Source organism: Cryptomeria japonica, chromosome 6 (genome assembly GCF_030272615.1).
Source record: "Cryptomeria japonica chromosome 6, Sugi_1.0, whole genome shotgun sequence".
In the NCBI taxonomy this organism is placed as follows: Eukaryota; Viridiplantae; Streptophyta; class Pinopsida; order Cupressales; family Cupressaceae; genus Cryptomeria; species Cryptomeria japonica.
Genome location: NC_081410.1, coordinates 480,220,930 through 480,248,122, shown reverse-complemented (window position 1 = coordinate 480,248,122; position 27,193 = coordinate 480,220,930). Strand labels below are relative to the sequence as shown.

At 36.0% G+C, this 27,193-nt stretch overlaps 1 long non-coding RNA gene across 1 annotated transcript; it reads left to right on the top strand.

Annotated features, from left to right (window-relative positions):
• LOC131856113 (uncharacterized) lies at positions 1–25,378 on the top strand. Its single transcript, XR_009358240.1, has 2 exons — positions 1–180; positions 25,192–25,378. It is a non-coding gene; the product is annotated as an uncharacterized LOC131856113 (long non-coding RNA).
• Positions 25,379–27,193: the final 1,815 nt, after the last annotated feature.

Genomic DNA, 27,193 nt, shown 5'->3' with positions numbered 1-27,193 from the left:
TATTTTCATTGTGCATCAAAGCTTCTTGAAGAAGCTACAGGACGAGCAGGGTGAAAACCTTAGCTCGACATTCTGCTCGCGGCTGCCATCAGGGATGTTTGCAAGTGAGGGTTTGGGAAAAGAAAACTTTTGGGCGCATTCCTTCACTATTCGCACTGTCAAAAACAAATCTATACATAGGTATGAAATGCTTGACAAATCTTTGCTCTGTGTTCAACGCGGTGGAAAGACACCACATTCCTGTGCTTGTTCAAAATATTTGCAGCTTCTAGGACTTCATTTAAATTTGTTCACTTGTTTTCCAAAAGACAAACAATAATATAGCCATGGTTTATTTCTTTTTGTAGACTATTTATGAATACTTCCTCTTCAGTTTTATTAAAGAGTTGGCCCTAACCTAGCCGTAAGTGGATATATGACCCTTTATACTTATTAACTCTCTATGGCTCTCTGTGAATAATGATATTAACTATTATTCTTCAAACTTTCTCTGAGATGCTCTTCATTTCTTTGCATATGTTATTGTGGTGTCTTGTATCAAATGGCATAATTTTATTGAGTATTGATGCTCTCGTCTGGTGTCTCATGGATGTGTTTGACAATGCCCTTCATACTACCTTCTTTAGTTGACAGATCTGCAACTCTCGATCTAGTATCAGTGCATTATTTGATATAACTGTTCTTTAGGCTTTGAATGTTGCCATGAGGGGTTGAATGTAAGCTTTCAATTTCTCTTGGTATATCCACATCAAAATTGTCCCATACTTGGTGTGAGTTTTTCAACATTTTGACAACCATAATAAATGCTCATACTGCATGGAGCTTACAATGAGATACTTTGAGTCGCGAGACTCTGTATTCTTTAAATTCTAATTAGTTGAGGATGCTATTTGTTGTATTTTCAATATTCATAGGTCTGCGATCATGATGTTCACAATCCACTTGCAAAATGACTTAAGGCACAGGGTATTGTGTATGAATTCTTTGTATCATTCACTTCAAACACATTTTAATAGAGGCCTTTATATGTAAAACTTTACTCAAGCTGCTCTGAGGATTGGCAATGAATCTTTGATGACTTTGATGCCTTGTAGTAATCATTAATCCTTCCTTTGTTACAGGATGATGCTCTTTGATTTACAGGGGGTGTTGTCATTTATTTTGTGATTGTTTTTTGTAAAAGGTCATGATGACTGCACTCTACTGTTATCACCAATAACATTCCTGTTTCTTTGCGTTGCATTTTATGACATCCTAGACAAAGTTTTATGTTGCTACAGGAGTATGATCTGATCCTCTTTGTTTTATCTCTTTTTGAGTGCACTGTATAATGACAATGATGCTTATTTTATTTGCCTTGCCTCTTAACGTTGTCATTAACTCCTTATGGGTTTTCTTTGATACTTGATATCAGTGCCATATCATGTATTGGCTGCTGCTATGGTGAATAACCTTGTGACTGTAGATAGACTTTAAGGCCCACAATAGACTTAGGAGATCACCATTATATGATATTCTCAAGCTTCATGATATTTAAGCTTCAGACATAAACAATTGTTGGTGTACAATCCGCTGATTCCAACTTCATAATAGTGTTCTATTTCTCTAAAGAACTGCACTACATATATAAGCCTTCATACTACATGTTGCTCACTGTATTTGATCCGATATGTGCTTTCCCTATTTTCTATGATCAAAATCTGATATTGGCATATGATGTCAGTGTCTTAAAGTAGTACTATTTCCCTTGATGGATGGCTTCATGAAAACCCCAATCACTCCTATGACTGATATTTTATGAAGATCAAAAAACTGTTATAAAGCTAATCCTTAATTTATAGCTCTTTGAAGAGATCACTGCACTCTCTTTTTCATGGATGTGACTGCACTAATATGACTCTAAATTCTGTCATATGTTAGTCTCTTCTTACTTAATTGTATTTTTAGTGCTACTCCACTTTTTAATGTGATGCAGGAGCATCCCTAGTTCACAACAATCTTGCATCAACCAAAAACATTTTCCTTTCTATTTTGTTTGCAATTTCAATTTTCCTTTCTGTGTGTCCCATTTTTGGCTCACCGGATCCTGTGGAGTTGGATTATACTTGAAGACTTGATCATCTTTCTTTCTTTCTGACTGCCCCTCATTTGGATCACTTACCCACAAGGTATCACTCTCGGTTTCCATGACAATTTCTTGTTACCGGTTGTTCCTTTGTTACTAGTTGTCTGAGACCTATTTTGGTGATCTACAAGAATCCATTCCAAAGATTGTGGAACCTTGGGTGTTGATTTCAATGTTCCATGGCATGTGGCCAATCTTTTCCCGTGATCTACATTTCATCCTTTAGATTTTTCTAGAGGAATCTCTTGGTGGAGGTCGACCTTGTTCATTTTGCACGTCAGGTTTTCATCCCTTTTGGGCCGACTGGATCCTTTGGATCGATATATATATATATATATAATCATTCTTTAGAATGTAATCAATTAGAATCAATCAGTGTATCAGACATATAGACTGTGCCTAGAAGATAGATCTTTCGATTCAAGGCCTCAGTTGTGACCTATTCTACTAGGCCTGTGTGATGGTATGTTGTAACTCGGTTGTTACCAGTTGGATGTAATCAAATTTCGTGCAATAAAACTATCTGTTTTGTATTGCCTCCATCATATCTGTGTGTTTTCATTGTGTTTACTCTTGCTAACCAATCCGAACTGATCTCCTTGAGGTCCCTCCTCACCGGTGACTATTTCAAGTGGCATCAGAGCGAAGTTTCGTTGCAGAGGTCGCGTGTCCTGAAATTTTATTGTAGGGTGGCGGATTGCGTATTGGACCTACAATAATGCGAAGAGGACCTAGGAATGGTGGAGGGTGTGAGAATGTAGACCCCGCTGTGATGAAGATGTTGCAAGGAATAGCAACCCAATTAGAATCCGTGGAGACAGCCTAGAGAAGAGGTCGACATATTGAAGATGTAAGTGAAGATGAAGGAGAAGAAGCCCCAACAGAACAAGTAAATCTATTGGTGGTTGATCCAAATGAAGAGAGGTTTTTAAGGGTTTTGAGTAAGGAGAACAATAAACCACATTCTACCCCACTGGAATATGATAGGAAGCTATATTCAGATGAATTTATGAATTTGATCTCGAAGATGGAAAAATATTTTGATTTTAAAAATACTTCAGAAGAGAGGAAGGTGAAATATGCCCGTACTTGGTTGAAAGGTCATGCATCTCTTTGGTGGGAACATTCGCAAGTTGATAGGCAAAGAAGAGGTAAAGAAAAGATTAAGACATGGGATCAGATGATTTCTAATTTGAAATCAAAGTTTGTTCTAGCGAATTATCAAGTGGATTTGTTCCAGAAGTTGCAAAATCTGAGACAAAAAGAATCTAGTGTGAAGGAGTACACCGAATCATTTTACAAATTGAACATCAGATCCGGACATGTTGATGATGAAGTTAAATAAATTGCAAGATATTTAAATGGATTGTGGATGTCTATACAAGATGAACTCAGTATGATCAAATTGGAGAGTGTTCAAGAGGCTTACTAGTATGCACTAAAGGCTGAAGATAAATTGAATAAAAGACATGAGCAGAGGCAGAGAGGTAGAGGTGGAAGGTTTACTGGAGGAATATTTCAAGGAGGAAGAGGATATACCAGAGGAAGAGCAACCAATATGGATCAAAACAAGGACAAGGAAGTGAGCAAAAAAAGGTAATTCATATCGGAAGGATCATAGAAATTTCTACCGGAGGAGAGAACTGAATGGTTACCAGAATGAGAACTTAGGAAGACAAGATAAGAGGTCATTTAGAGGAGCTTGCTTTAAGTGTGGAGTTGAAGAACACCATGCATTTGAGTGTAAGAAGACAAAGGTTACTAGAAGAGCAACAATGGTGGAAGAAAACCCTACTAGGTCAGACAATAAACCGGAAGATGGAGAACTATTGATGATGAGGAGAGCTTTGTGTCATACTGGTGGAGATGAAGAACCCTTGCAGAGGAAGAATTTGTTGAAGGCCAGATGTAAGGTGTCCGGTAAGTGTTGTAAAGTTGTTATTGATAGTGGTAGTTTAGATAATCTTGTTTCAAAAGAGATGGTAAATAAGTTGAAATTGGAAAGGTTGAAACACACTAAGCCTTATCAGATAGTATGGATTCAGGATGAACATAAGTTGTTAGTAAGTGAATAGTGTTTGGTAAAATTGAAAATTGAGAATTGTCATGATGAAGTTTTGGGTGATATCATGCCTATGAATATTTGTCATCTTTTTTTGGGAAGACCTTGGCAGTTTGTTATACAAGCAATACATGATGGGGGGAAGAATACATACACTATTATGGCCAATGGGATGAAGAAAACCTTGTTACCTTTGGAGGAACCTTTGAAGAATGAAGTCTATACCAATACTAGAATCTGTTTAGTAGATGGAAGGAAATATATGGATGGACTGAGACATGAGAATGTGTGTTTTTCCTTAATTCCTAAGAAGACTGAGAGACCAGAACCAGAAGAAGAGCACCCAAAAGAGATAAGAGATTTGCTGACAGAATATGAGGACATCATTTCAAGTAATGCACCTCATGGATTGCCACCTATTAGAAGTTTTAGTCATTGCATGGACTTGATTCCCAGAACTAGTTTGCCTAGCAAAGCTGCACACCAGTTGACACCGACAGAGAATGAAGAACTGAATAGACAAGTGTAGGAGTTGTTGAAGAAAGGTTTGATTAGGGACAGTCTGAGTCCTTGTGCAGTACCAACAATATTAGCACCTGAGAAGAATAAAAAATGGAGGATGTGTACCAATTCAAGAGTAATAAACAATATCATAGTGAAATACCAGTTTCCTTTGCCTAGGATGGATGACATAATAGACTGTTTGAGTGGAGCAAAATACTTTCCAAAGATAGATCTGAATAGTGGATATCATTAGATTAGGATTAGAGAAGGTGATGAGTGGAAGACAACATTTAAGACAAATGAAAGACTATATGAATGGTTGGTGATGCCTTTTGGATTGACTAATGCATCGAGTACTTTCATGAGGCTGATGAATGAGGTATTGAAGAAATTCTTGGGTAAGTTTGTTATTATGTATTTGGATGACATTCTGATTTTTAGTAAAGCAAAAGAGGAGCATTTGTTGTAGTTAAGACAAGTTTTGCAGAGCTTGAGAGAAGAAAAGTTGTTAATCAATATCAAGAAGTGTACTTTCATGAAGGATGGGTTAGTCTATTTAGGATTTATGATATCTGAGGATGGTTTGAAGATGGACAGTGAGAAAGTGAAATCCATTGTTGAGTGGCCTACATCGGAAAGCATTGGAGAGGTAAGATCATTTCATGGGTTGGCTAGTTTTTATTAGAAGTTTATCAAAAATTTTAGTTCACTTGTAACCCTATGGTTGAGACCATGAGAGGAAATCGGAAGGAATTCAAGTGGACCACCAGAGCAAAAAAAAGTTTTGAATTGTTGAAGCAGAAAGTGATCGAGTAACCTTTGTTATCTTTACCGGATTTCAATAAGGTATTTCAAGTGGATTGTGATGCAAGTAGAACAAAAATAGGAGCAGTCTTGAGTCAAGAAGGGAGAGCAGTAGCCTATTTCAGTGAGAAATTAAATGATGCCCATAAGAGATATTCAGTGTATGATCAGGAAGTTTATGCCATAATTCAAGCCTTGAAGAAATGGAGACACCACTTTTTACCTAAGGAGTTTGTGTTGTATATAGATCATCAAGCTTTGTAGTATTTGAACGACCAAAGTAAGTTGAATCCGAGACATATGAGATGGGTATAATTCTTGCAGAGTTACACCATTGTGTTGAAGCATAGAAGTGGGAAATATAACAAATTTTTTGATGCATTGAGTAGAAGGAATTCGTTGACAGAGATGAGAGTGACGGTATTAGGTTTTGAAGATTTGAAGACCTTGTATGATGAAGACTCGGATTTTGTAGAGCCTTGGAAAGCATGTAGAGAACCAATTATGGTTTATAGGAGAAAATGGTCGAATTATTTCATTCAGGATGGGATGTTATTCAGGGGAGTTCAATTGTGGATACCTAAGAGTTCCATGAGAGAGAACCTAATAAAAGAAAAACATAGTGGAGGTTTAGCTGGACATTTTGGCATTGACAAAATAGTTGTATTAGTGAGTGAGTAGTAGTTTTGGCCTTAGATTCATAAGGATGTTAAGAGATATGTGCAGAGTTGTAGAATTTGTCAAGTTGAAAAAGGTAGTAGTTAAAATGTCGGATTATATAAACCTTTGACAATACCGGTAATACTTTGGGAGGATATAAGCATTGATTTTGTACTTGGATTGCCTAAGACACAGAGAGGGAATGATTTTATATTTGTGGTAGTGGATAGATTTTCGAAGATGACTCATTTCATACCTTGTAAAAAGACATCAAATGCATTACATGTAGCAGACCTATTTTTCAAGGAAGTGGTGAGTTTGCCTGGATTACCTAAGAGTATAGTTTCAGACAAAGACACTAAGTTTGTTGGCTATTTTTTTAGAACATTTTGGAAGAAGATGAAGACAAATTTGAAATTCAGTTCTACTTTTCATCCACAAATTGATGGACAGACGAAAGTTGTTAACCAGATTTTGGGAAACTTGTTGAGATGTTTAGTGGGAGATAAAATTGGAAGTTGGGATTTGATCCTTGCACAAGAAGAGTTTGCTTACAACAATTCAATGAATAGAAGTACCGGAAAAAAACGTTTTGAGATTGTTACCGGAGTACATTGTAGAGTAATATCATAATTGAGAGACATTAGCAGTGAAGATTGGAAGAGTTCAGAAGCAAAAGATTTTGTAGATCACATGGCACCATTGCATATTCAAGTTAAATGATATTTGGAAGACATGATCAACAAATATAAGGAAAAGGCAGATGAGAAGAGGAGAGATAAGTAATTTGAAGTTAGCGATGAAGTAATGATATATTTGAGAAAAGAGAGATTCCTGGTTGGAACTTATAATAAGTTACAGATGAAGAAGTTTGGACCCTGTGAGATTTTGAGGATGTTCAGTTCTGGAAATGCATATGAAGTGGAGCTACCAGATAGTCTAAGTATTTCACTATATTCAACATTACAAATCTTCATGAGTACCATGAACTATACTTTAGTGAGAACAGTGTTGCAGACCTTGAGAAACAATTGCCTCGGAAGGAACCAGATCCGATTGAAAAGATTTTGGACAGTAGGATTGGGTATAGAACACGAAACAGTCAGTACATTTAGAATATCTTGTGAAGTGGAAGAGTAGACCGGTTGAAGATTCATCTTGGATTTCTCAAGTATAGGTAGACTGCCTTGGTTTCCCTCTGACCCCAACAAAGTGAGAGGCTCACTTTTTCATTAAGCCTAGATGTCTGATGCAGGAGCATCTCTGGTTCACAACAAGCTTGCATCAACCAAAAACATTTTCCTTTTTGTGTGTCTCAGTTTTGGCTCACCAGATCTTGTGGAGTTGGATTATAGTTGAAGACTTGATCATCTTTCTTTCTTTCATACCATACCTCATTTGGATCACTTACCGATAAGATATCGCTACCGGTTTCCATGACATTTTCTTGTTATCGGTTGTTCATTTGTTACTGGTTGCCTGAGACCTATTCTGGTGATCTACCGGAACCCATTCCGAAGCTTGTGGAGCCTTGGGTATTGATTTCAATGTTCCTTGGCGTATGGATGACCTTTTCCTGTGATCTACGTTTCATCCTTTGGATTTTTTTGGAGGAATCTCTTGGCGAAGGCCGACCTTGTTCATTTTATACGTTAGGTCTTGTTCTTTGGGTTTTGATCCCTTTTGGGCTGAGTGGATCCTTTAGATCAATATATATATTTATAATCATGTTTTAGAATGTAATAAATTTGAGTCAATCAGAGTATTAGATAGATAGACTGTGCCTAGAAGATATATCTTTCAATTTAAGGTTTCGGTTGTGACCTATTCTACCAGACCTATGTGCTAGTATGTTGTAACCTGGTTGTTACTGGTTTGATGTAATCAAATTTCATGCAATAAAACTATATGTTCTGCATTGCTTCCATCATATCTGTTTGTTTCCATTGTTTTTATATTTGCTAACCAGTTCGGATTGATCTCCTTGAGGTCCCTCCTCACTGATGACTACTTCATTTTGAGATTTTGGTGCTTGTAGCATAAAAACTGTTATGCATCTTTGTTATTTTTATTCAAACATCCTTTCTGATGTAGTATACTTTGACTGTCAGGCTCATATTCTTTCCCAAAATGGAACAATGTCAATGCCTCTTAGCAATGTTCTACCTTGTTTTCACCCCCACTTGGAAACCATTGATTCACCCTCCTCTCAAACTAGTATATACAATTGGTATCAGGTTTGTATATACATCTGGTAGCTGAGAAATTGGTGTTAGTCGGCGTCTGAGCCCTCTATCTCAAGTGCTATTGTTGGAGAGGATGCAGAGTATAATGGTCACAAAGGGAAAAGCAACCGATAGATAAAAGGGGGAGAGAAGCTCTATCACTGCCCTTTGCCATTGTTGTCAAAGGGGGAGAGAGAATCTGTAGTATGCCAGATACTACATGTGTGACATCAATGCCAAAGGGGGAGATTTTTGGTCTTGTGTTGTCATTGATGTCAACCGATAATGGTGCCATTAATGTCAACTAGTATAGGTGGTTACCGGTATACCTAGTTACTAGTAAGAAGAGGATGTCAACCATCATTGTGGTCATTGGAGTCACTGGTACACAAGTTAGTATTGGCTTGTGTTGAGGATATAAGGATTGGATACTGGTATGGAATGACAATTGGTAAGTGATATGTTGGTAGAGTGTTGTTGCTAAGTGACAAGCATATGACAAGTGAGCAAGCAGGGAGAGCTAATGAAGATGTGCAAACAATCGGTAAGTAGTTGGATGTCAATCAACAGAACTCCCATGAGATGAAGAGGTTATCATAGGATGCTGATATGACTGACAGAGTTTGGAATGCTGCAAGTTAGTAAGGTAGACAAAGGGGATGTGTACTGGGTTATGTGTCAGATTGAAGATATATCTACTTAATGATAATAATGTCATATCAGTACAATGCTGAAAGCAAATGACAAGGATCCACTCCCATGAGTAAGTTGAGATTATCTCCCAATATGCACGGAATGCATCATAACCTTCCAGGATAAGACAAAAGAGTAGAAGGAAGGTGATTGAAGGCTCACTCCAGATGAACAAATTGAAACATGAGCATGCCTCAGGTGCATGAAATCAAAGACTTACACTGGTTAAGAAAAGTAGAGGGCATGATGAGTTACTAGTACATAAAAGGAAGGATAAGGTTGTCACTTTGACAAACCAGTTGAGAGGAGAACCGGTCTAATAAAGATGAAGGTAAGGTTGAGCAACTACAAACAAAGAGTGTATACGCAATGCAGATGGAGATAGTTGAAGTTTGATGGCATGGTGTCATCAAGATGGTTACCGATATGTAGACAGGAGTGGTGTCTACCGATAAGAGAGAAAAGAGGAAAAGTGATGTGCTCATATCTGATGAAGATAATAATGTTGTGGTTTGGCAAGTGAGGTGATCGGGTTAAGGTTTTCTATTGACATAACAATAAAGTGCAAGCTTGAAGGATGACCGATTGATATATAACCGACAGGGTTAGTGAACCGGTAGGTGAACACCGGTAGTGCATGATGATCGGTGATCTTGTCTGAACCGACACAAAAGGCTTATATGAGGTGGATAATGATAAAGGTGCCATGTGGAGTCAAGGTGGAAAACATGTGTGACGTGGTAGATGGAGTGTGCATCGACGAGCTAGTTAGAGAGTCGGTTGACATTAAATGCTTACCCCATAAATCAAGGGTTGACGACAGAAGGTTTGCAGTTCAAGATAGGTCAAACAAAGGAGATCGATGGCATGCATTGATTGATGCATAGTGTCTGGTGCAGATCAAAGTAGGTGAAGCAAACCGCTAGACCATTTATGGTGATTGATCAAATGTCAAGCTAATGGACAACCTGTATTTGCTAAGTATAGAAAACGTGCTTTAGAAGAAAAGAGATACGGTAGTGATGTCTGATTGCTTGTAGGTTGTCAATCTATGCACAGAATGAGATCTGATTGGATCTGATACTCTTCGTGATTGGTGGAAGAAACCCTAGCGCGCCAAAGTTCAAACTCAGGTTTCGGTAGGAAAGCTCAGTTATAAATATGCATGTCAAAGAGAGAGATTGATGATGTTGCCAGATGATTAGGTATCGAATATTAAAGAGAAGAGTGTGAAAGTGCAGCAAAGAGCCAACTAGTCAGAGACTTCATCGAAGATAATAGAGACTGAGTGTTGGAGGTGCAATAGGTGAGACAAATTAGCAGAGGTCTAACCGGTAAGGTCAGAGTGACTGGTAAACTGCAAAGTGTGTTATAGTCAAGTGAACCGGTGGTGCTAGAACCTATGGGAAACCAACAGAAGGTGTTGTAGTGCAGTGGGAGTGTTTGTGAAGATCCAGAAAGGAAAGATAAGAGCAGGGTTTAAACGGTAAGCTAAGAACTAGTAGAGATCAGAGTGTCACAGGGGAAGCATGGTGGGCCCATAACTAGTGAAGAGTACCGGTATTAGCAAGCTGTAGTGGACCTAAATAAGAATAGAACTGACAAAGATAGAGTAGAGCAAGTGCCAGAGAAGGTGAGCAGAGAACCGACAGAGAATCGAATAGAGGTGAACCGGTGAAGAGATATTTGTGATAGTTACAAAGATCTTTTGTAATAAGGTTATTACTATTGTGTTGATATATGTTAAATTTTAGTCAGTGAGTTAGAGCTCGGTGCAGGGGTTGGTGCTGCTTGGGTTGGTGCCCTAAACATTATAATCGTGTTTATTGTGAGGCTAGATTGGAGTACTAGACTCTAGTCCAACATTTCTCATTGAGATTTTTGCTTGATTTTCCTCATACATTCGGTGTTATGTGATGTTTCTTTTGTGTGTGGTTGCATTTGAGTCATCTCCCTATCTCACTAGTATATCCACCTCGTGTTAGATTTGCTAACTAGTACACACAATCAAGGTGAAATAAGGCTTAAGTTTGGAAACCATTGATTCAACCCCCCTCTCACTGGCATCTTGTGTTATTAAATCTTAGATTATTTATTAAGTTCAAATTTTTAATTATTTTTGATTCAACCCCCTTGTAAGTGCTCCATTTGTGTTCCTTCAATTGGTATCAAATTCCTAGGTTCCCTATTTGAAAATATTTCTCTAGCTTGGGTAGATTTTGGTGTGTGAACACAATAGCTAGATATGTGCCATTCCCTGCACCTATGTTTGATGGTAGCAACTATGTCATTTGGAGCTCAAGAATGGAAGTCCATTTGCCCGCTTTAGGTTAGGATGTCTGGATGTCAATTAAAAATGGATACAATGTCCCTGCTATTCTTCCTATTCACCTTGATGATAAAAAAAGAGTATGAGTGCAATACTACAGCCAAGAAGTTTATTCTCAGTGAGTTTCAAATGGTTTCTTTGAAGGTCAAGAACTATAAATTTACAAAGGATATATGGGACATGTTGAGAAAAATTTATGATGAAGTACCTAGTAGTGTTAGATCACATTCTGAAAGGAAGAAGAAGAAAGGACCAGGTAAGTGTATGGATGATAAAGGTAGATCATGTACTAGCTGCAACAAAAATAAAAAATAAACTCAACTATTCATGACATAAGAGATCCAAAATGAGGAGAAGACATCAACGTGTGATAGTGGATCCCAGTCTAGCAATTACAACTTATTTTGTAGTGATGAAGAATATGAAGATATTTTGAAGTAGATCTTGAAGGAGAATTAATTTGTGCTCTTGAAACAATTAAGAGACTAAAGAAAAAGTACACTAAATACAAGAACTTGGCCACAAAGGAACAAAATCAGTTGAGCAAAAACCTTGAATAATCTAATCAAAATATTATTGATTTGACAACTCAGTAAGAAGAAGCTAAGAGGATAAGTGATGAAATAAAATTGGAATTGTATGCAAAATTAAATGTGTGTAAAATGCAGGAACAAGATGTGGAAAACCTTAGGAAAGAGCTTGAGAGTTGTAAAGAGGATTTCAAGCTAAGGGTGAAGTGTGAGAGGAGAACCAATGTACTAAATGATATGTTGAGCAAGTAAAACCAGTCAAAGGATTTTGTAGGCTTTAGATATGAGGTTGGACAATGTTCTACTAGTGGGGAGACATAAACTTTGTATCTTCGATCTTGAATGGTCATGAGCAAACCTTCATAGTTAAGAACCCTCCAAGGGAGAAAATAGATTTAAATACTATTGTTGACAGTTTGAAGATACAAGTTGTTGCTACAAGGAAGGATAATGCTCATAGAAAGGGAATATACAAAATGAATAAAAATGGCTTCATCAGAGAAAAGGACACAAGGAGGTATGGAAGACCAAAATATGTTGCTTCTTACAAGACTAAGAATAAGAAGTAATTAGAATATGTGACTGCTACAAATGAATAGCTCAAGAGAAATAAAAGAGGAAGATGATATAGTTCAAATGTGTCCACAAGATCCCCACCTAACAAGAAAAAACATCATGTAAGGTACAATCCTTCCTTCTCTGGTATTGTTATTTATGTAAAGGTTATGAGCATAAAGATAGTGATTGTAGAAAAGAGTCTACAAGGAGTCAAGTTATAGTCTTTAGAAATAGAATTGTATTTTCTCAAAGATGTAATGCATATGAGCATAAAATCTCAAATTGTAGACTTATGCATGGATTTGCTCCAAGTTATGAGAGTAAGAATGTTTTTGTCGTTTTCCAAGAGATAGGAATGCTGTATGTTACAATTGTAACAAAATTGGTCATAAAGGCTATGAATGTAGAAATAAAATATTTCAATCAAGTGACAATCCCTCCACTTTATCTTTCAATAAAAATATAAGATATAACAACTATGGCCAACATGAAAGAGTGGGCAAAACTTATGTAAGACAGGGCCATACATGGTACAAAAATAGACGTATCCCAGAATGGTCAATAAATTCTTTTGCTCATCTGGTTGGTCACAAACATAGAGATTGGAGAAGGAAAATAAACTAGTTTAGTATAAAACCTTCTACTCCTTTATTTAATGAGAGAACAGGGTGCTACAACTACAACAATTTTGGCCACACTGCAAAATATTGTGAAACAAAGATTGCCAAACAAAAGAAGAAGATAGATGTTACCCCAAAAGTTACAATTGAGAAGAATAAGGAGATCTAACAAGTTTGGAGAAGAAAACGTAATCCAGGTGATGAGAAAAGAAAGGATGGATCTAGATGAGAAAGCAGTGTGCATTCAATGAACACGTGGTATCCCCTAAAGCTTAAGGAGATGAAAAACCTTAGGGAGAGATGAGCATGATCATATGTTTCACCCCCAAATTTTTGAGAAGAACAACTATAAAGGAAGTTCAAAGGAATAAAACTAGTGACATGGTCCAAACTGATAAGAATGGTGATTATTTATGTATCTTTTAGTTGATGACTCAATTAGTTAAAAATATTTGTGATGCAATGACAAAAGGGGCACAAGGCACAAACACAAGTTCAAACGTTAATAGATTAGGTCCAACCAAAACTAAATATAAATGAACTCAAAAACCTTAAGATGCATACCAAAAGAGATATAAAGAAAACAATAAAGAACATACATAAACGAAAGAGAGAAAGAAGACTCCCCAATATGCTCCCAAAGAAGCTCATAGATGTTCCTCCCTTGCTCCTCTCCTCTCCAAGTCCCACATGAGTGTAGCTCTCAGCTTTCAGCACTATCCATGGATGTCATATGAAGATTCAAGATGGTTGTAAATGAAAACAAATTATTATGCAAGTGTAAATGATTTTCTATGAGAAAGATCATAATTAATGTCTATGTGAATCTTAATATAACAACAATGCAAAATGCTTCCTCCTTTTCTTGAGAAATGAGGTCCTTTTATAGGGAAAAATGTTGATTGAATGGCCAAGATTGAGTGAACTTGTGAAGGGCTAGGATTGATTGGTTTGTGATCCATGTGATGGCTTTGAACCCAATCCCATGATGGAAAGTGTCAACATGAGATGGCTTGAGAGAAGAGGGAAGAACCATTAAATGCTTGAGATGACATGAGGATTACGCTAAGAGGGTTTGGTTAGGCTTGATTTAGTGGATAAAGCTTTTATCCAAGGGTAATACTTTTATCCAATGGATAAACTCTTGTGTAAGAGTTAATGTAGATAACCATGGTCACAACAATGAATGTTTGAAGAGACCCATGAGTTAAATGAGGGTTGAGTTAGAGGAAAAGTCTCTAACCATGTGGGTAAGTTGAGTTAACCATTAATGGTTATGTAAGAGCCATAAAGGCTTTAAAAGACTTTGGGGGTTAACTTGTTGAAGAATAAAAGCCTTTAATACATTTCAAAGACTTTGGGGCATTTTTGAGAAGTGACCTTTGTTTGGGAATGTGCAAATGATTAGAGAGAGGGATTGGGATAATTAGAGGGGGGTTTAGAAGAATTTAGAAGGAAGTTAGTGGGAAAGTGGGTTTGATGGGTGAGAGAAAATAGGGATTTGTTTAGAAATAAAATCTATATATTGTTGCAACTTGTATTTGTAGGAAAATGCAAGTGGGTGGGATTTTAAATAAATATTGATTTATTGAAAAGGGGAATTTGATTTGTGTTTTTATATAAATGTTGATTTATTTAAATGAGAGGAATGAGGTAAACTAAATAAATTAGATTTATTTAATAATTGGTTTATAGATAGGGATTTTTACTTTAAATAAATTCATGTAATTTATTTAATTAAAATAGCAGAATGGGGTTGAATGAAATAATTAAATGTGAATTTAATTAATAGAGGAATATTAGTGTATCAAATAAATATTAAATATTTATTTAATTTAGTGGATAGATTTATATGTCTACAATTTGTATATTTGTTGTAGTTGCTTGAGAGGAAAACTCGCATGCCTTGGAAGTGATTAAGGTTTGACATTGTTTGCATAAAATTATAGTTTAAAACTTATAGTTTATTATAATTTATGTAATTACATTTAGTAGCATCTGCATATATGATGTTGAGTACAACTACAAGTGTTGAAAATAAATTGCACTCAGTCCACATTGTGAAAATGGTTGATGTTGAGAGGTTGAAAAATAGTATTTGTAAACAAAAGTGCTATAGCAGAGCTCATTCTTAATGGGTCTGATCTATGTCACTATTAAGAGTTTCGGTCTAAAAAGGCTGAGCATGTAAGTTGGGTCACACAGAGCTTGGTGACAATACTCTATTTCAACATAGAAGGATGAAATCCTTTGGATCAATAAAATGTGATTGCACAAGAAGTTTGATTGTAGCAACAAGACAATTAGGATATAAGGAAGAATTTAAAAAAAAAGTGAAATATACAAAATATGAATCGTAGACTGCACATAGAGAGTATGGTTGTGTGAACATGAAATAATAAAATGCTACGTGAAAGACATGCATAAAACTAAAGCATAGAATTCATAAATTTATGAAATGTAGACTAATGCAGATGGTCAGTGTAAACACAAAGAAAGACTACACATATAGTGATTAAGTGAAGAGACCGTGGGGATAGAAATGAGACAAATCAGATCCAAAAACAAAAAGAAGAATAGAGAAGAGGAATTGAGAGTGCCTGCAAAACATGAACGTGTAATACAAAGGACGGATAGAAGACAACAAAGGATGGAAGAACAAGAGTGTTGATTGGCTCATGGAAATGGAAGAAGAATTGCAGAAAATGTGGAATTAAAAATTAATTCTGTTCAAAATTTTGCAGTAGATAAAATGAAGGATACTAAGTATGACAACAAAGGCACACGACAATGCTCATAAAGTAAGTGAAAAATGAAATATGTAATGGATCAAAGTATGAGAATATAGAGAACTTGGTTCAGGAGAAGCCATAGTTTCAAACTATATATCCTTGAACTGGTTTGTGTGCTCCAAGGCAGGTGAATCATAAAGATTGTGATCTTCAAGAGGAGCCAATAGAGTTTGTAGAATGATAACTGGTGTTGCAAATATATATTGAAAAGGGGAAAAGATACAAGTGGTCTTTGTGTAATAAACATATTAGTCTTCAACACTCCAAAGAGAAGAATAGAAAGTTTCCATCTACAATTAATTGGTGTGGTTCTCGGGGGGGACTATTTCTCATAAAGGGGACAACAAAATGATATCAGATGTTGCAGATGTGTAGGCACAAAAGGAGAAGTGTAGTTGGTGTACACAACACCTTATCTACCACATATTCTATGCAGTCGTAACAGGATGTGACATGTGTTTTCAGCTAAGTGAAAAACATCAAAGGGGGAGAAGATATGTGGTTGGCAATTGGTTATCCCGCCCTTTGCCATTTTTGTCAAAGCGAGAGAAGTTGAGCGTGGTTGACATAAATGCCAAAGGGGGAGATTGTTGGCATTAGATTTTCATTGATATCAATAGTTCAGATTATGTACTAGAAATATTGTGATGAGTGCCCCAGAGGAAGACAAGTAGACTACTACCCACACACCCACTGGTCAGAGATGCAGAGATATGTAGAGACATTAGGTTGGATAAATATGTTGGATGATGAGTGTCCTAGATGAAGATCAGATTGGTTGGTGTGGTGGTGTATTATGCTGGTAGGTTGAGGAAAGAACAATGAGAACAATACTAGCAAGATGGATCAGTATGGAGTGTGCATTTAGTCAAAAACCACATAAAAGATAAAGAAGACAATTGGGATAAGCTATGTGGACTTGCAGGTTGATAGAGGACAAAGGCCATAGAGATATGAAGACACTGGGGGAACTGACTTGACACAAAAAAAATGAAACATTCATTGCATAACACATCATGTTCATAGCCACAACTATCACTATTACGCACGTGAGACAATAACTGCTACCAAAGTTACTATGAAATCACAAAAAGCCTTGTATGGCTATGTAGGAAGAAAGGGAGAACACACCATGTTTATTACCATATTAAAGATAAAGATAAGAAAGTTATCATTGTTTCTCGGGTCAATAGACTAAGTTGACCAAAGTTATTGTAAAACTACGACAAGAGAGGCAGAGAACACCACAGTGAGGATGGATAAGGAAAGGGTTATCGCTATTTCACCTGTCAAAAGACTATGTTGACCAAGGATTCTGTGAAACCTCAAAAAGTGAAGTAGATAACACCTTGTGTTTATCACCATAGGGAAGACAAAGAAGAATGTGCTTCGATGTTTCATAGGTCAACTGACTATGTTGACCAAGGTGGTTGCGAATTCATAATAAGGGAAGCAGAAAACATACTATGTTTGCCACCCCATCATCGCTAGTTCACCATTTTCCCACAACTACACCATGGATGCTTCCTACACGTGGAAAAATTATGAGCATAGGGAAATAATAATGGGTCCCACCATCCACTATGCTGCTGAGTGAGTTATGAGGGGTAGGTGGACCAATATTTGATGTCTCTCTATGTATCTGAAAGGAATTACTTATCAAAGAATATTTCCTTCTGAGTTTGAAAAGAAAGCACGAAAGGGAATAAATGTTGAATAGAGGGCAGTTAAGGGTTTATTTTCCAGAATGAAGTTTGCGTACAGTTCAAGATAGATCAAAGAGATCGACAACATTTAATATGGAATGTAGTCATATGGAAGAGGAGACAAGGCATATTGTTTAGGGGCTCGAGAAGTTTTTTTTTAAATTCTCTTTTGTAGGGAAAACCCTAGGTGTACATAGATGACCACTAAGTGGAGTTAGTTGACTTTGAAGTTTGTGGATGTAGAGAGAGTGATTTGTAGCCTTGCAAAGAAGTAGAGAAGTGAGGAAAAAGATATAAATTTATCCCCCCGCCCCCTTAAATATGAAATACCTATTTCTATTGTTGAAAGTTATTATTTTTTCTAAATTTAGAACATACATTCATCTCAATTCATTGTTATCCATCCCATTAGAAAGGGAACACAAATCCAAGTGTTTATCTCTCCCACTAACATTATAGTTGATTCTATTTATGTTCTCCAATGATGATTTTGGTGAATATTTGAGATCTTTGTTTGCATTCATAGGATAGGATCTCGGATCTACATTCATCAAGGTTAATAGTCCAGTAATGAGTGCTTGAAATAAGATAAATTTAGTTTTGTAATTATGTTTGAACCTATGACACATTTGTCAAGATCTTCGATAGATAATACCAAAAGATCTAATGAAGAAAATAAATCCCATCTAATCAAATTTCCACATACAATTGTGAATATTTCATTCTCTTTAATATACAATTACATGACATATTTAGGCTTGACTAATGAGATCAAACATATTTAATTTAATTTTTCTTTTTTTTGCTTGATAAGAGGTTGAAGCCAATATATTAATATATGATAAAAAACATAACAAGATATCTAGTATAACTTCTTTTTATTTTAATTAAGACTAATTTAAAAATATTATGTGCATATATTGCCAACGAAATGTTATCTCCTATAATAATTCAGTGGTTGAAATTTTTTATGTGATAAATGATTTGGAATTACCAACTTAAGTAAAGTTACATGCTATTTTATTTTATTATTTTCTATGTTTTGACATGTGGAAATCCTAGGAATTAATAAAGAAAAATACTTTGGAGTTTGTACAAAATGAATAAGGAACTAGTTATTTCATCATCACAAGTTCTACAAACACATCACAAGTTCTACAAACACATGTTATCACCTTCAGATTATGATGTAACAACCTGTTGTGACCTTTTTCACACATCACCCCATTGCAAATGGGGACCCTCTCTTTTCCCACTTTCTAGGGTTTTGTTAGTGTCCTATGACCTTTTGCTTCAGTTTCACCAAGCCTTGTCCAGTTCAGAGCATTTCAGGCCCTGACAATTAAAGTTAGTTTTTGCAAGTTATGTGATTCCGAAATGTGAATACCACCAAAGTGCTTAGAGAGGCCAAAGGATGAAGATCGCAATTGATTTGGACGAATTTGGACAAGTTTACTTTTTTGCTTTTCCCTATTTTTTAGGAAGTTACGTTTTAGGCATTTTTAGCCCAATCCCCGGTATGACTATTTTTAGAAAGTTTTCCCTATTTTTTAGGGATGTCTTCTTTTTTGCTTTTTTTGGATGCGAACCTAGGGTTTGCACTAATACCATTGACCAACTTCCACCATAACTCGAAAATTCCAAGTTTTGACCTAAAAAGCTAAATCCCTAGATTTTAGAGTTTTTTTGCTTTTTCAGGGTGCAAACCTAGGGTTTACACTTGCACCACTAACCAACTTCGATCGGGACTCAAAAAATCCAAGTTTTGACCTAAAAAGCTAAATCTCTAGATTTTAGGCTTTTTGCTTTTTCGAAATGGGAACCTAAGATTTGCACTGATACCACTGACCAGCTTCAACCGGAACTCAAAAATTCCAAGTTTTGACCTAAAAAGCCAAATCCCTAGATTTTAGGGGATGTGATGCCTCAGATGATCCACCTAGGCATGGATTTCAAATTTCAAGTTAATCTGATTAAATTTGATTAAGCTGTTAAATTTTGAATTTTTTCTAAGAAATTTGGCTAAGTCTGGAATGTCATCTTGATCCTGAAATTTGACTAATTCTGGAAAATTGGAGAATCCTCCAAAAACTAGATTTTGCATTATAAGTTCTAGAGACCTGAAACCACTCTCAAACATCCTGCCAATATATATGAAATATAACTTAAAGTATATACCACTTATACTTAAATGTTATATTTCATATATAGTCTGCCCTTTTGAGAGCCTCCAAAAGTCCGCCTTGAAGAGCAAAGGTCTACAAGTCCGCCCATGTTGGAGATGTCTAAAAGTCCGCCCAAGGCTAGAGAGGTCATGTGAGAGCACTCACCAAAGTCCGCCCAAGGCTAGAGAGGTCATGTGGGAGCACTCACCAAAGTCCGCCAAGGCTAGAGAGGTCATGGGGGAGCTAACAACAAAGTCCGCCCAAGGTGGAGAGCCCTCCAAAGTCCGCCCAAGGGGAGGTTGCTTGAAGTCCCCTTAGGGGATGGGTTTGAAGTCTGCCAAGGTGGGAGCCTAGCCTAAAGTCCGCCAAGGTGGAGAGCCCTCCAAAGTCCGCCAAGGTTGGGAGGCTAAGGGGGAGGAGTGATAGAAGTCTGCCCAAGTTGGGGACACCACCAAAGTCCGCCCAAGATGGGAGCCACCACCAAAGTCTGCCCAAGATGGAGGTCATGTAGGAGCCCTCTCCCAAGTCCGCCAAAGTAAGAGAGCAAGGTAGGAGGTGCCAAGTTTAAAGTCTGCAAAGGGTAAAGAGAGCTATGAGGAGAGACCTTCAAAGTCCTCCCCATGCCTTAGCCAAAATTTCACCTTGATGAAGAGCCATGAGGAGAGACCTTCAAAGTCCGCCCCATGCCTTAGCCAAAATTTCACCATGTAGGAGCAAAGGCTAAAACCCGCCCCATGCCTTAGCCAAAAATTTTGCCTTGAAGAGAGCCATGAGGAAAGGTCTCCAAAGTCCGCCATACCTTGAAGAAGATGGAGATAAATTTCAAAAGTCCACCTATGCATTGAAAAGTCAAACAAAATCAACAAGATGCCAGTGATGTCACAAAATCCACTGAGATTTCAAAATTAAATCCAAAATGAAGAAAATATCTAAGGATTATTAAAAATCCTCAAAATAAATCCAAAATAGAAAGTTTTCAAAAGGAGAATATTGGAAGATTGATAAGGATTTCGAATTTAAATCCAAACTGGAAAGTTTTTTTAAAGAGAATATTGAAAGATTAATAAATATTCCGAACTTATAGCCAAATTGGAAACTTTTGGAAGATATTTTCTTCGAATTTGGAAACATGACAACACTTTCCAAAAGAATGAAGTTAAAATTGGAAACATGATTTGGAAGATTTTAAGGGTTTCTGATTGAGGATTTAACTTTATTTACAAATACTTTGTTGTAAACTTCATTTCTACACCAAGAAGTTCGAAAATATTAAGGAGAGCATAGTAAAATACTTTCAGTTTGGAGTTCATCTGGAGAAAGTTTTGGATATTGTTGGAAGTTGGATAAACTTTTTTGACAAAAGTTTCACAGATTTTTGGAGAAAGACAACCAGTATAAGGACGAATTATTGAATCTCTCCTAAATTTTTGAGTATTTTTGAAGGTGAAATTAAATTCATGATGCAGATTTATGTATTTTCTGAGTTTTTCCAGAGTTTGAGAAATGATTTTTAGTAAATTTATTCGAATTTCTAGAGAATGAAAATCATTTTTTTGGCTAAGTATAAGAAATTTTTGAAGTTATAACACTTGGTGTTGATTTACGATCACAACCACCCTTGAAGACTGAAGGGTTTTGAGGATGAAATTTCAATTTTTTATGGCTAAGTATGAAAATGAAATGAAATCTCCAAACACTTAGCCGTTCGCAACCTCGATTTTCTTTAATCCAAGATAGATTTCTAACTTGATTTCCTTTGGTTTTACAGGTCGTAGGAGGAAATAGAAGTGGGATCATCATAGAGATCGCAGCTAGAGTTTCAAGTCAAACGAAAGATTGAGGACAAGTTCACAAGAAAGGTTCATCCAAGCATGAAGATAGCAAAAATTTGGCTAAGTATGGGAAATGTTGAAGGCATGTCAGGGTATCGAGAAGAAGGACATGATCATAGCGAATGCCTGAATAGCTTGATCCCATCATTTCATATTTGCAAGGGGTCACCCAGAGCTTTTTAACCCTCCTCCCACACAACATAAATTGGCAACTGAAGGCAGGATTCATCACAGAAAACACAAATGGAGTTTTGAGCCAAATTCAGAATTGAAGACGGGACCACGGGCAAGGTTCGTCCGAGTATAGAGAGGGCCAAAATTTGGCTAAGTATGAGAAAAAAATTCACGAGGGGATTTCTTCTCCAAATTCGAGGCACTTGAAAGAATCTCAAGGCATCAAGAAATAAAAGTTCTCAGACTTGGTGAAAATATGGAAAAGTTAGATAAACTTCCAACTTGAAGGATTTCATGTCCTGAAGGAATTAAAAAAGACAAGCTCCCAAGCAGAATCAAATGGTGACAAGAAGGAATCAAATTTCCATACTTAGACAATTTGAAGACACAAATTGGAAAATTCAAGGAAGACATTCAACACGTTGAGGTGGCGCCTCGTCATTTTCCAACCAATCAGATCGCTCCAAGTCAGCATGTCCAAGTTCGATGAACCTGACTTATCCAAAAGCTTCTAGAAGGGCGCATGTCAGAATGCAAGAACCTTCTATTTTCATTGATGGTTCATATTTAGCAAGAAGGACAAGTGTCCCAAATGTAATTGGTTGAGGGTAGTTAGTTTTGGGCAACCCTAACTAGGGTTTATAGCTTTCAATCTGGGCCCTTGATCACTGTTTGATCTCGGCCATTCATTTATTTTTGAGAAACTACATAAGGTTGCCTCCTCTCATTTGGAGAGTGTGAGGTTTTTGATGTATTGTTGCTTAAGGTCATTTCCAGATAATATATTGCATGTGCGCTACTTTGTAGTCTCTATTATTTGAATGATTTGCAGGGTTTCAATTGCCTCAACACTTAGTTAGAATTAATTTAGATTTGCTTTCATTATTGTTAATTTGAATGAAGGATTTGATAAGTGTCAATTGATGGTGTATCTCCGCTCACACTTTTGGTAAATGGATGATTTTCATTCTACCGTGGAAAGTTAGTCTGAGCCCATCCCCTGTGCGTCCCAACATCTCGATCATAAGCACAACCCATTGAAGATTGCACTGGCCTTGTGTAGTTGTCCCTAGTGTGGCGAAGCAAGGTTTGGTTCCTCGAGAACACCGAGTTGATACCATCTCCAGAGTTCGTAGGATTATATTAGCCTTCCTAAACCCTATCTCTTTTCCCCTTTCTTTCGAAAGTCTAAATCCCAGAAAATCCAAAAAAAAAAAGAAGAGCCTAAAATTGCTAAATCCATCTAAGTCCAGCAGTTCAAGATACTTGTCAAACGTAGATATTAAGCCCTTTTTCCTTGATGTCAAAGGGAGAGAGAGTGTGTAGATTGTGTATGTGGGAGAGATACTAGTGAAAGGGGGAGAGATTGTAGATACAAATAGGGTGTTTCCATAAATGATAAAGGGGAAGATTGTTTGCAACATGCGTTGTCATTGATGTCAACCTAATGTCTGATAGTATGTTTTGTCACTTAAGAGATAATTGGGGAATGTGCCAAGGTTATTGATGTGTTTGATGATGTGTATGTGTTGAATATGTTTGAGAGAAGTTCTTCCATTGAATGCAGACTTAGAAGATAGTCTAGAGAATCATCTATTGATATTATATGTCGGTGACTTGTTGAATTGTTGAGAGTTTGTTGACAATATATGTTGTCATTTATGTCAATGCTAATATATGACAATATGTTTTGTCAAGTAGTAGTATGGGTATTCCAGATGGCAGTATGTTGGAAGATATTTTGGTAAGTTGGTCCTTATTAAAGAAGTCAATCCAGAGGCTTATCAGTAGGCAAAATATCAATCCAAATTTCATGGCATGTGTAACTTCTCATAAAATATCTTATGTTCATAATGGGGATTCTTTTGGTTAAATTTTACATGTTTGTTAGTCATCACTATTCTATCATAGTTTAGTTTCATGACTAAGAGGTTGAAGAAAATGACTAAAATGTTGAATCTATAGGTTTTTCCATAACTATGGGTCAATATTTTGGTTTGAATTCCACCATGATGCATAACCTTGTTATGAAAATATGGAGTTTGGTTTGGTGATGGATGTTGTGCATGGTATCAAGTTTTTAGCTGATTTTATTGCCTACAAAAATAATTATGTATGTTAAAAAAATTTTTTTGCTCCACATTATGTTTTGGATAATAAATTATGTCAGGATCAGTGTTTGATATGTAGTTTTGATTTATGATGGAAACCTAATATGATCTGATGATTGTGGTTGATCTTGACCTACTTTATTTAGTTTGGAGCATGTTTAGGAGGTGTGTTATCATCCTGTTGAGGCTAACAATGATTTGGATTGATCTGTAACCAATCTTGGCAATTTTGTATTATATCTAGGTCTGACCTATGTCTTGTCACATGTTTCTCTTATTGGGTTCTACTATGCCAACCAAGGAGATTTTTTTTATGCTAGGAAGAATATATATAAGGGACAAATTGTTTGAGAAAATTGCAGTAGTTTTTTATGATAGCAATGTGCAAACTTTTGTTGTGAAAGTAAGGATTGTAAATTATATGAAGCGTATGAAGTTGGTGTGATAGATTCATATTTGATATTCAAAGAGGACTGCACTATCTACATTTAAGATGCCTCTTCTATATAATTTCACCTAATTTTGTTCATTGTTATTTTGTATCTTTCCTTGAATAAGTGATCCTCAATTTGCAAGTCCTTGTAAATTGCCCTAGGGAAATGTGCCATAATCTGCAAGTCTAGGTGGTGGTGATTTTCCTTGGTATCATGCTTAAAATAGACATTTTAATACTTGTTTCATATTTAATGAGCTGATCTTGACCATGGTTTTTCCCTCATTGGGTTTTTCACATAAAAATATTGGTTTCTTTGTATAGTGAATTCTCTAATCTTTTCTTTATTTTTGTAGATTTGAAGTTAATATTTTATGAGCTAATGAATGAATGATTATGTGTGAATAGATGGATTATTTTTAGTACATAATAATTCACCACCCCTTCTTAGAATCTAGTGTGTGTTCAACATTACACTAGTCTAGAGTAGATGGCATGTATTGGTTTACTTCATTATTGACTTGATTGTATATTGCAGTCATCTTGGTCAAAGTCTAAATGTCCAAGAAGTTAGTACTATGGAGTTTGAGTTTAGTTTTATGTTTGTTTGCCTAAGGAAATTTATCTAAGTATAGAACAATATATTTTCCTATGATGGTGTATTAGTATTTTGCTTTGAATTATTTTGCCTTGTATGTTTTGTATGTGCAGTTTTAGATGCTATGAGGTACATTATAGCACCATCATACCAATTTTTATGATGCAACCATTTTTACAGAAAAATTTAAAGTGTTGGAACTTCGGATCACAATCTGTCAATATAAGGTGTTTTAGTTGGCTCATTAAAATGCTTTGTCTTTTGCCACAGTGATTGCTTTGGTTATGCAGTTTTAGGGAGATGTTGATGATAGTATTTCAGATCAGTGACACGAATTTTAGGGTTGTTGGTGCTTCAATGTATGTTATTCTTTATGATGGCTTTATGTAGTCGGTCTGGTCTGGTATAGAACAATATATTTTCCTATGATGGTGTATTAGTATTTTGCTTTGAATTATTTTGCCTTGTATGTTTTGTATGTGCAGTTTTAGATGCTATGAGGTACATTATAGCACCATCATACCAATTTTTATGATGCAACCATTTTTACAGAAAAATTTAAAGTGTTGGAACTTCGGATCACAATCTGTCAATATAAGGTGTTTTAGTTGGCTCATTAAAATGCTTTGTCTTTTGCCACAGTGATTGCTTTGGTTATGCAGTTTTAGGGAGATGTTGATGATAGTATTTCAGATCAGTGACATGAATTTTAGGGTTGTTGGTGCTTCAATGTATGTTATTCTTTATGATGGCTTGATGTAGTCGGTCTGGTCTACACAATATTTACTGGTTCAGTGATGATGTTCTTCTGCACCAGCACTCAATGTTTGATTTATTTCTAGGATATGTTGTAGAAAGGTTGTAGATGATCTATAATGCCTTGACATTGGTATGCATGATATTTTGAGTCTCTCACTAATGGTGAAAAGGTTAATAGTTAGCAAGCTTCACAGTAGTGTTGATATTTGGCCGACCAGGTGTGTTCCTTCAATTAGGGTTGGTTTAGACCTATTTCATTAGTGTTGAAGGATGTGTTATGATATGGTTAATCCACAACCTAATTTTGTCACTGGCGTATATATTTGTAGTGGACCTATTAAGAGTCACATATTTCATTTGCTAGGTCCTAATTGAGATGACCTAAGTGATGTTTTTGAATAATGTAGAAGAAATATAAGGAAGAACAAATGATTTTTAGAGATTTGAGTTTTTTTGTGAAATATTATAATGTATGAAATATATCAATGATATCTCAAATGATTATGAAGTGTTCTAAATCTATATGACAAAATATATTGGCCTAAAAAGAGGATTGCATTACTGACATTTGTTAGATGCTTTTTCTCCAACTATTCACATTATGTATGATTTTGTAGTCTCAATGTATCTTGCTTTAGGTAAGCGATCTTAAGACTGCAAGTGTTGTATCTTTCCCTAAGGCAGTGTGCCTTAGCATACAAGTCCATTTAGGGAGTAGTGAGATTCCTTGGAAATGATTTTGAAACAAACTTGTAAAAAATTGTTTCATATATTGTGAGTTGATATTCATTGTGGTTTTTTCCTCCTTGGTTTTTCCACATAAAAGTTTTGGTGTTCTTGTGTTGTGCATGTTATGTTTTATTCTATATCTTTGTTTTAAAGGCTCTAAAGTTAATAAATGTTTAAAATTTGATTTATGTTGATTCAACTCCACCTTTCAGCCTCTAGTTGTGTTCAACAAGTTATGCCTAAAATTTTAGGTAGCCATGGGATTATCAAATCAATTGACAAATGGAAAAGTGAATTTGGTATAGTTTTCCCACTTGGTCCTCATTAATTTATGCTAGTGAAAATCTAGATACCATTATTTCAAATATCACATTGGATGAGTTGTTTGCACTAAAGTTAGACCTAGATAGTTTTAATAGAGGAAAAGGTAATTTTGGATGCAAATATTCTCTTACTAATAGGGTATAAAATTACCATCATTTAATTGGCCTACACAAAAAATTTATGCATCATGGATATATAAATTTAAAACTCAGATGCATATTTAAATTCTATTAGGCCATTAGGCTTAACGGTTAGTATTCCACTTAGTAGTTGATAGTGCAAATGATAACTAGTAGTGTGTCCTTTTTGTTACAATTTTTGGCTTGTATGGCATAGTCGGCATTGGTTCCAACGTCCTCTAATGGCTTCAATATCATAAAAAAATTATTTTGAAAGATGATTGTATCTTGTAATGGGATTAGTTTGCACTAAGTATTTATTTGTTTCAACATAAGTGAAA